This window comes from Macrobrachium rosenbergii, chromosome 27, assembly GCF_040412425.1.
Source record: "Macrobrachium rosenbergii isolate ZJJX-2024 chromosome 27, ASM4041242v1, whole genome shotgun sequence".
NCBI classification, from domain to species: domain Eukaryota; kingdom Metazoa; phylum Arthropoda; class Malacostraca; order Decapoda; family Palaemonidae; genus Macrobrachium; species Macrobrachium rosenbergii.
The window spans coordinates 16,394,327-16,404,805 of NC_089767.1; the positions used below are offsets into that span (position 1 = coordinate 16,394,327).

The 10,479-nt window shown below is 35.7% G+C and overlaps 1 protein-coding gene across 2 annotated transcripts in view; it reads right to left on the reverse strand.

The window, feature by feature from the left end:
* The window catches only part of LOC136853437 (probable glutamate receptor), a 69,948-nt gene that overhangs the window by 33,899 nt on the left and 25,570 nt on the right, over positions 1-10,479 (reverse strand). The window lies entirely within an intron of this gene.

Here is a 10,479-nt window from a genome sequence, read left to right on the forward strand (position 1 = left end):
TAGAAGAATTCCCCTTCGGGTAACATATATGAAAATATATTATTTCCGAGGTAGAGAGAATTGGATATTAAAGGATATTTGTAGCTTAATGCTTATGTATGAATCACGGCGTTGTGATAAAATTCAATCATATATATATATATATATATATATATATATATATATATATATATATATATATATATATATATATTATATTATATGAATATACATTAATAAATGACATTTCACGTATAATCCATATTTCTTGTTAATCGGGAACATAGTTTCTAAAACCCGTCCCCCGAAGCTTACCAACTAAAAAACTTTATATCGTTCGGCTTGCATGAATAGCAGTCGTGGAGAGAGAGAGAGAGAGAATCTTAACGATTTCACCCCAGTAGTGGTGTCACGAGTATAGCCCATTGAAACGCTCACTCTTTGACTGTCCGGAGCAGAAACCACGTCTCTTCATCTCACTGTCTCACTCCACTTCATCTGGACTCTCAACGGAGTGCAATAACATCCTCTTCATATTTCCATGTGAACAAATTCTAAAGTTCTCAGGGCTGCCCGAGTAAAGTAAATGTAGATACATGGTAATGCAGCCTTTCAGGAGGAAATTGTCCTTACGAATATGATGTCGGCTTATTCAAGCCAATTCAATAGTTCATGTTCATTTGTTTATAACGCTATTCCATAGGTTATATTTTTATTCTGATACCTTTCTTTTCCGTTGTGTGATTGGATAAGGTCAGATTAGATTATAGAATTTAGGCCAAAGGCCAAGCACTGGGACCTATGAGGCCATTCAGCGCTGAAACGGAAACTGACAGTGGAAAGGTTTGAAAGGTGTAACAGGAGGAAAACCTCGCAGTTGCACTATGAAATAATTGTTAGGGGAGGGTGGAAAATAAGATGGAAGAAAGAGAATATGAACGGTACAGTGAAAAGAATGAAAGGGGTTGCAGGAAGGGGCCGAAGGGACGCTGCAAAGAACATTAAGCAATGCATATAGTGAACCGCATAAGGTGCACAGACGGCACTACTTCCCACAGGGGTAATTGGATAAGGTCAACCTGTGTCTAATTTACACATAATTTTGAGTCTGATGTTCCTATACCATTCTGTTGGTCTGCTGAATCTAGCCGAGTGGTTGAATGACTTCGTGATCCTGCAGTAAGAGCAGGCATTTATTTACTTTTATAAGCACAAACATTTATTAATGACTGACAATACTTAATGCTGTTCACTTCTGCTAGTTTCATTAGCTGGTAATACTGCTGTGCTTGCAAGTCCACTGCTCTTCTGTGACGTCAAATTGATATATGGAGAGGCTGTATTTTAATTTAGCATTTGCAAAATACACGTATCTGTTGGCAATGAAAATCCGATCACTACTGAAATGACCATACTGTGGAGATTTGTAACTTGATGTGTAAGTGAGTTCGATATGAATGGGTTACTTATGGCTTATTTTCTAAAAGTGCACATACATACATACACACATATATAAACATATATATGCATATATATATATATATATATATATATATATATATATATATATATATATATATATATATATATATATATATATATATATATATATATATATATATATATATATATATATGTATATAGATATGTACATATAATATATACATATATATAATATATACATCTGTGAAATATTTTGTTATGACAAATTAACGAAAAATCCCTCCAAAACGTCCCAACAGAATTTTGTTTTTAGAAAAGTAAGATCAACTCGCAAAGACAAAAAGAGCACTGACCTACTGGAGAAATTTAAAGTCATTAACCCAAAACGACCTTACTTTTATGGCCTTCCCAAAACTCATAAAGATAATCTTCTATTCGGACCTATTATCTCTTGTGCCTGACCTTTCCATTATAAAATTTCTAAGTGGTTCGCCGGCCTCCTTTCGCCTTTCTTAGGCGCATTTTCTCCCAGTCACATTAAACATTTTGAAGATTTCTGTCACAAATTCAAAGAAGCACATATACCACTTCACAACATAAAACTTTGAAGCTTAGATGTAGATTCCCTGTTCACAAAAGTACCAGTACAGGACGTTCTACAGCTTTTGAGGAAAAAATTAGCTCCCTGTTCAGGTCATTTCCCACTAGCCCTTATAAAATAATGAAGTTAGTTGAATTATGTGTATCAAACAAGGTCTTTTCATTCGAGGAGTCATTCTACTGACATAAACAAAAATTCGGGTGCAGCATGGGCAGCCCTTTTAAGCCCTGTTTTAGCCAACCTACACATGGAATATTTTGAAACTGTAATAATAAATGAAATAAAACCTAAAGACACTAAAGACATGCTGTGGATGAGATATGTAGATGAACTCCTTACATTTTGGGATGATAGGTGGGGTAATTTCAAAGAATTTCCATCAAAATGAAATGCATTAATGCCCAGTATCAAATTCAAAGTTGAATATAAAACAGACAACAAAATTCCTTCTCTTGATGTTTTAATAATTAGACAAGACAGAAAACAAATTTACCATATACAGAAAACCAACATTTTCACTTCCATACACCCACCTTTTTTTAACTATCATGACATTTTTGTCAAGACTGGCGTATAGCCAGCAGTTTATCCTTAAGAGCATGACGGATTTGCTCCCGGATTTCCTGGAAAATGAAACTGAACTAATCCTCAAGCAGCTGTCATCTTCAAACTACCCTGACCATATAAATGAGAAAGCGATCCATAAAGCAAACATAATCCTCTACCGTCCCCCTCAAAACAAGACTAGAGAGATGTCCAACAATAAAGTCAAAATCCCTCACCTGGACAGTATTAAGACGTTGGCACAAACACTTGGAAACTCTAACCCTTTTGCTTTTGCCCACCCAGATACCTTAGCCAAATCCCTAATTAACGTCCAACAAAAGCCAGCCGCCAAAGACACAGGAGTATATGAAACCCCTTGCCTCGAATGCGACCAATCCTACATCGGTTATACAGGTAAATCACTCCCCCAGAGATTAATACAACATAAACGTTCAGTATGGTATGGCCAACAGGGCTCAGCTATTTTTAAGCAAATAAATAACCATAATCACAGAATAATCTGGAATTTGTTAGTATAATTTATAGAAGCAATTGTCGGTTCAAAAAACAGGTGGCAGAATCAGCACTGATTAAACAAAGAAATACGATGAACTTCTCAAAAGGAGCTTGGGACTCAGATATTTTAGATAAAATCTTCCTCCAATCAGCGATTAAGGTTAAGAAGCTGTAAACTGGAGTGGCATAACGGCTGACCTCTGCAACTCTTGGATAAATACCGCTTTTCTGTAACTCTTATTACATTCATTACCTGCCTGTAGAGGGAGACAGTTGTTCTCCGAAATATATAGCATTAACTTTCTACCTTTTGGCGTTTATATGGGCACCTTTTATTATATATATATAATTTATATACATATATATATATATCTATATATATATATATATATAATGTATATACATATATATATATGTATATATATTATATATACATATATACATATGTATTATATATATATATATATATATATATATATATATATATATATACTGTATATATATATATATATATATATATATATATATATATATATATATATATATATATATATATATATATATATACCTTGGCATTTCTGTATTCACAAATATTAAGCAACAAATATCATTTGATATATATACATACATATATATATATATATATATATATATATATATATATATATATATATATATATATTATAATTATATACATATGCATGTCTAAGTTGTTCCCGAGGTATAGTGAACTGGACATCAAATGATGTTTGTTGCTTAATATTTGTGAAAATATAAAAATACCAAGGTGGCAGGCCAAGGTGGAGGCGGTTTGATATCGATTCTAAGCACAAAGCCTGAGATTCGACAGGTATATGTATATTCAGTCAAGTCGATATCGAATTACACCTCTTTTGATGAGTGAGAAGAGTCGCTGCACATCGTTGTTTTTAAACCAGGAAACGGTTCGAATCCCACTGTTGACGATGCATCTATCTATCTATTATCATTCTATCTATTATTATTCCTGAGGTATAGCATATTGGATATTGAATGATATTTGTGAAAATTAAAACTTTAACGTTTCATGTGACAAAATTTTACATACACATTATATAGTTATATAATATACATATATATATATATATAATGTATATATATATAAATGTATGTATGTATGCGTGTGAGCATGAGCATGTACGTGTGTATGCAGTATGTCTCTGAGAATCTAGTTAACTGTAAAATCAATTGATTATGTTTTCCAAATTGCTATGATGTACTGTTATAGCATTAATGTCAGAAAAAAAATCGCACACAAAATTGTAACCAAAGATTTTGTTTCAGTTAATGTTATTCCATTAATGGAGAGAGAGAGAGAGAGAGAGAGAGAGAGAGAGAGAGAGAGAGAGATGACAAGGTCACAAATGTTACAGCGTCAAATGACTATTAAATCAAACTCATGACTTGAGATATCTGTGAAAGTCACGTGTTCTTATCGAACACTAATTTCCATTGAGTTCTGTTACTCAGGGACAATACAGAAGCATTTCACCCCAATAAATAAAATTATATAAATTATCAGCAAGTCTGACAAGAACACCCAGATTATAGCTGGTTCACTTAAGGTAAATTTTGGGCTTGCGAGGCGTTTGTTTGGCGGTCTCTGATTGGCTGGTACCGGGAGGTGTGCGGCTCTCTCACTGTCTCATTTTTATCTGTAGCTCAGAAACTAACAATATGTTTATATTTCTTCATTTATCTCACGTTTTGCAAAAGATACGAAAGTTGTGGTCATACCATAGGATTCGGTAATAACTGTACAACTAAATCGCGATTTCCTGAAATCAACAAAATAAAACACAAATGAATTACAACGAGTAAAAGTCAAGAGAGAAGCATTTAATTCTTTATACCTGTTTTTACGTATCATCGGATTTTGCATCATTCACACGATCAAGATAAAATAAAACTTGTAATTTTCATACAATAAATTCACCCTGAACACTCTGGTGTTTTCAGATTTCAGATGCGTGTGATATGTGAAGAGAAAATGAAGAATATGTCTCATCATGTTGCATCTGTACTTGACTCAGGTTGCCAAGAGACAGTGATGATGATCTGCAAGACCCACGTTGGCCCTCTCAGTCGTTGACAGTTGCCAATTAGCAATATGAGCAGCTTACAGTTTCGACAGTATTTGCCGTATTATGATGTCATTACATTTCCTGTAAATAAATGCATAGAATTTCCATTATGACTGTCGAACATTTTCACTCCAGTCCAATATCATATATGTCTGTATGTCTGGACATATCTGATAAGAAAAAACAATCAGATGGATGTATCTGGATGTGCTGGCTTCAATTTAGACATCGCCAATAGATTTTATGGTAAGAAATAAAAAATTGTACTTTCGTTCACTGAATGAACATATAAAAACCAGAGGAACAAGCGGCCATAATAATGAACTCATCATGTAGGACTGTTATTTATCATGTAGCCTACAGTATGTATGCAAATTTCTCACCTAGACTAAACTGAAGCCAACACATCCAGATGCACCCATCTGATTATTTTTTTTTTTTATCAGATATGTCCAGACATACTGACATACATGATATTGGAGTGAAAATGTTCGACAATCATAATTGGAATTCTATGCATTTATTTACAGAAAATGTAATGAGATAATAATACGGTAGATACTGTCGAAACTGCAAACTTCTCATATCACTAACTGGCAACTGTCAACGGAACTGAGTCGTGAACGGATGCAACATAATAAGACATATTCTTCATTTTCTCTTCACTTATCACACGCATCTAAAATCTAAAGGCGCCAAAATATTCAGGGTGAATTTATTGTATGAAAACACAAATTCTATTTTATCTTGATCGTGTGAATGATGCAAAATCCGGTGATATGAAAAAACAGGTATAAAGAATTAAAGGCTCACTCTTCACTTTTACTCATTGTAATTCCTTTGTGTTTTATCTTACTGATTTCAGGAAATCACGATTTAGTTGTACAATTATTACCGAATCCTATAGTATGACCAAAACTTTCCTATCTTTTGCAAAACGTGTGATAAATGCAGAAATATAAACATATTGTTAGTTTCTGAGCTACAGACGTAAAAATGAGACGGTGAGCGAGCCGCCTACCTCCCGGGACCAGGCAATCACAGGCCGCCAAACAAAAGTCTCGTAGGCCCAAGAATCTACCTTAAGTGAACCAGCTATAATCTGGGTGTTCTTGAGGATGCTGTCAGACTAGCTGGCTTCATTTTCAATAAGAGGTCAATGTGTCTGTTCCATTCTTTTCTGTCCATTACCTTTAATTCCCTGACATCTTTTAACATTTTTCTGCCATATAAGGATGACTGTTTCTTTAAAATCTCAAGAAATAGCAACGGACGAACGGAGGGCGCATACACTTTTCAAGCACGCCACCAAAAGCTTCCCATTTCTCAATGTCCGATATATAGATGTTACTTGTTATAAGGTTTCATAATTAGGGTTATGTAACTCTGCTGTTTACCACAGCATATGGATATTAATTCTGCCCGCCAGAAACCTTTCTTAATTTCGTTCAAAGACACCAGTGGTCTAAGAGCAAAATACGAGGGCGGACGCAAGTATGACTTCATTATTTCAACTACTGTGCATACCTGATGCTTGCTGACAAGAACGTCTAATCTTTACCTGTTCTTTGAATAATTATAATGATTTCTACCTTCACAATTAACTGTGTGATAAGTTATACTTAACCATCTAGTGACACTGAGCATATCTGAATGTTTAAGAATAACTACATCTGTAACCCATAAATTGACTTGAACTACGTGCAATATTATGAAGAATATGATGAGGATGAAAGAATAAGCAGAAGTAGATTTCAGGAAGTTGGCAAAGTGGCCTCAAGTCATTAACTTGATTTTCCCACCCAGTAACACCGCAAAGAGGGAGCACGTGCCATGACATTAAGCGAAAAGGACTGGTGCAATGAGAGGTAACTGAGCAGCTTAGGAGAGTGAAATTCTAATGAGACCTGTGAAGGGTGTATACAGATATATGCTATAACTGCAGACACATCTGACGGTACAGAATAAATTTTCATGAACATGATGAAAAAGCTAACAATAAATATAAACAACATAAATGCAGTGTAGTAACACGTGGTGTGCATGTGGTGTGTAAAAGGAGAGATGGACGTATTTTAGGACATCATGTCTCAAAGAAGGAAAACAGTAAAGAGAACAAATTGGTGTAATGACGAATGATTTACGAAAATTCGACATCAAGCTATCCACTGGGGCACTCTAAGCCATTCAGTGCTTTAGACAGTGAAAAGAGGGAGTCAGAGTGGTTGGAGAGCAAGATTGAAGAAACGAAGAGGGAATGAAAGTTAAGGGGCTAAAAAGTGGGTGCAGCCACCAGCCGAAGGGACGCTGCAAGCACCCTATAATAATACCTACAGTGCACCACGTGAGGTGCACCGACGGCACTACCTACTCATGGAGGAAAGTTGATAAGGAAAGTTGAAGGGTCGCGGATGAACAACTAGGACAATTTAAAGGTGAAATCTTTGTCTGCAGTTATTCATAATGGAGGACACGTTGGATTGCCATCTCGGCTCAACTCTCAGACGTTATCTTGACACTAATAATGAGACAAAAGGCAGATTTAAAAGCGACAGTGGAGAGCGGTTTGAAGAAGATCTGTATGGGTGCGTTTGTTAGATTTCAAAAAGTTTTTTAAAATAGAGTGAAACATGAAGAATCAATAAAAATGCTTGAATGAACGAGGAAGATGGTAAAGATCTCTAATAGAAAGCTTATAATGGAGTCGAAGAGCAGCTCTGACAACTGAAGAAAGGCACTGAATGGCTGGGTTGAAAAGTCAGGTGTGCAGGGCTGACTTACTTGAATTGTATGGAAATTTGATGATGAAGTACGAGAATGCGGCTGAAGTGATTGTGGTAAGTCTGGATGTCAACAACATTGTCTAAGCTGACGACATAGTATTAATTAATGGGAAAAATGTGCAAAGGTGGACAGGACCACTGAATAAAAAAGACCATGGTGGTGACACAGCCAAGGACAAATACAGCAATTACTGGCAAAAGAATTGAATAAACTGTATAGTCTTAGATGTGCGCTGTAATACCGAAAGCAAGTGTAAGACTAGGAACGTCAAGTTTAATTAAATTTTTACTGATAAATAGTAACACTTCGTCACTGTGACTCATTAAGATGTTGAAAACTTACGTTTGGTCAATCTTGTTGTATGGAAGGGAAATATGGATACTAGGAAGACGATGGAAAGAAGCCTGGTAGAAGAGCTTTAGTGTGTCGAGGACAGAAGGAGTAACAAGTAAGAGCTTCAGAGAGAAAGGACACGAAAGGGGAAAATTTGACGGGAAATCGGGGAAGGCCAACAGACCAAATTTGTGCTTGGCAGGAGAAATCAAGAGAAGTGGGAGAAGGTAACAATGAGAGAGAGAACAGCAGCAGAATTGATGTAAACGACAGAATAAAGAACAGCACAGAAGATCGTGATCCTCAGAGGACAAGAGAGACACGGGAACTGTCCTTGCTCAAAGATAGTTTAGATTACCCATAAATAAACTGGCTTTCGGAGGAAAGAGCAGCCTCTGAAAACTTCCATTCCTCCAGTGAGTATTTCACAAAATGAAAAATTTATTAAACGTTAACAAAGCGGGTGTTCGGTGAAATTTTAAGGTATTTGTAACTAAGTGTGTTCACTGAATTTATTTCTGAAAAAAAATATATAATTAACAAGATCACGGTCTGGAAGGATTTCATCTTGGCAATGGGCGTTATCTACTAGAAATACTGGAATTAGCATTTGTACGGTATTATTTCAAAAAATATCTGCTTAGGCTGACCTCCTATCATACTGACAAGATGTAACTAACGACGAGTAATTTACAGCCAAACTTAACAAGTTCTTGAAGCCTAAGTGACGCAGAATAGAGAGAGAGAGAGAGAGAGAGAGAGAGAGAGAGAGAGAGAGAGAGAGAGAGAGAGAGAGAGAGAGCATTATTTCTCAATTTGCGCCAATGGTAGTTTTCCTATTCTTTAATAAAGGATGATGACACCCTTGCAACAACATGCGCTGAACAACCTCAAGACGTCTGATTTGCGAGGTTAGCTCTAAGGTCAAACTTGATTCAAAAGAATCTACATAGCAATTTACGTTTCAATGGCTAAACTGTACAGTTTTAGGGGTAACTTTGATCGTGACGATAATCATCTGCGCTTTAGTGATGGTGGGTATGGATGCATGCAAATACAAACAAGTGTACGCGTTTACATTTTTATGTTACTGTAAACAGTCTTCAAAACTGTTTAAGTACTTTGAGTTTGGCGTTAGGTTTTGATGACGGACTTAGTATTTAATTTTTGTTAGAGCTTAATTAGATTTGTTTATGAACGAGACTGACAGGCTTTCAGGGGGAAAATTATTTTGGAAACAGAATTTAAAACCTAACAGTCGTACCTCGGAGTGCCACAATGGAAAGTTCTAATCTATGTCTATATGTGTGTATCTGAGAAATGATTTTATAAAAAAAAATTATTTGTAATTACTGCAAACTATATCTTTCGATGGCGTTAAGAAGCGCCACCGCTCACAGCCACTGCCGTCTAAATAATGAGTATCTACAGTAGACGGCAATGGCTCAGCTATGTGCCAGCAATAAAACTACTGTACAGTACGTATTTTTTAACATGGCTTCACGCAGAAAAAGTGAGGTTCTTCTTATTATATTTCATATTTTCTTCGTTTTTCGCCTATTTGTTGCATTATTCTTTTAATGTCAGACTTTCATTTACTCAATGACCTCTCTCTCATATCTTTTCAAATTGTCGGTTAATCTAGCTTTGATTTTATTTCTAAAGAAAAAATTATTCCCTGCCATCATCAATTCGCACCGTCTCTCGCTTATGAATCGTCAAGCAACGTTTCAAATGCTTAGTTTTGCTTGGGAAATACATCAGAATTATGTTGTAGACAAACGCTTTCCTTGGTAATGAACCATTTTTCTTACTTAGAAGGGACCAGAACGTGTGCAAAGACTTAATGGCGTTAATATTATTGTGAAAGTATTGGTTTCTTGGATATTATAACAGAGCGAGGTAATTGTTTGGGCGAGAGTCATCTTTTACGGCTTCAGCCCAAGCAAGATTCTGTCTGCCAGACGAACGATAAAAGACACTTTGCCTACTAAATTTGTCTTTTTCCTCATAGCTCGCCATACTCTGGAATTCTAATAGCAGTCTTGTTACTTTGAATTTCTGCTAACATTAAAACCCATTCTCTACAAAGTCAATTTCTTCTTCATAGCAAAAACTGGCAGACGATCGTGGTTGCGTTTACTGGACACTGTC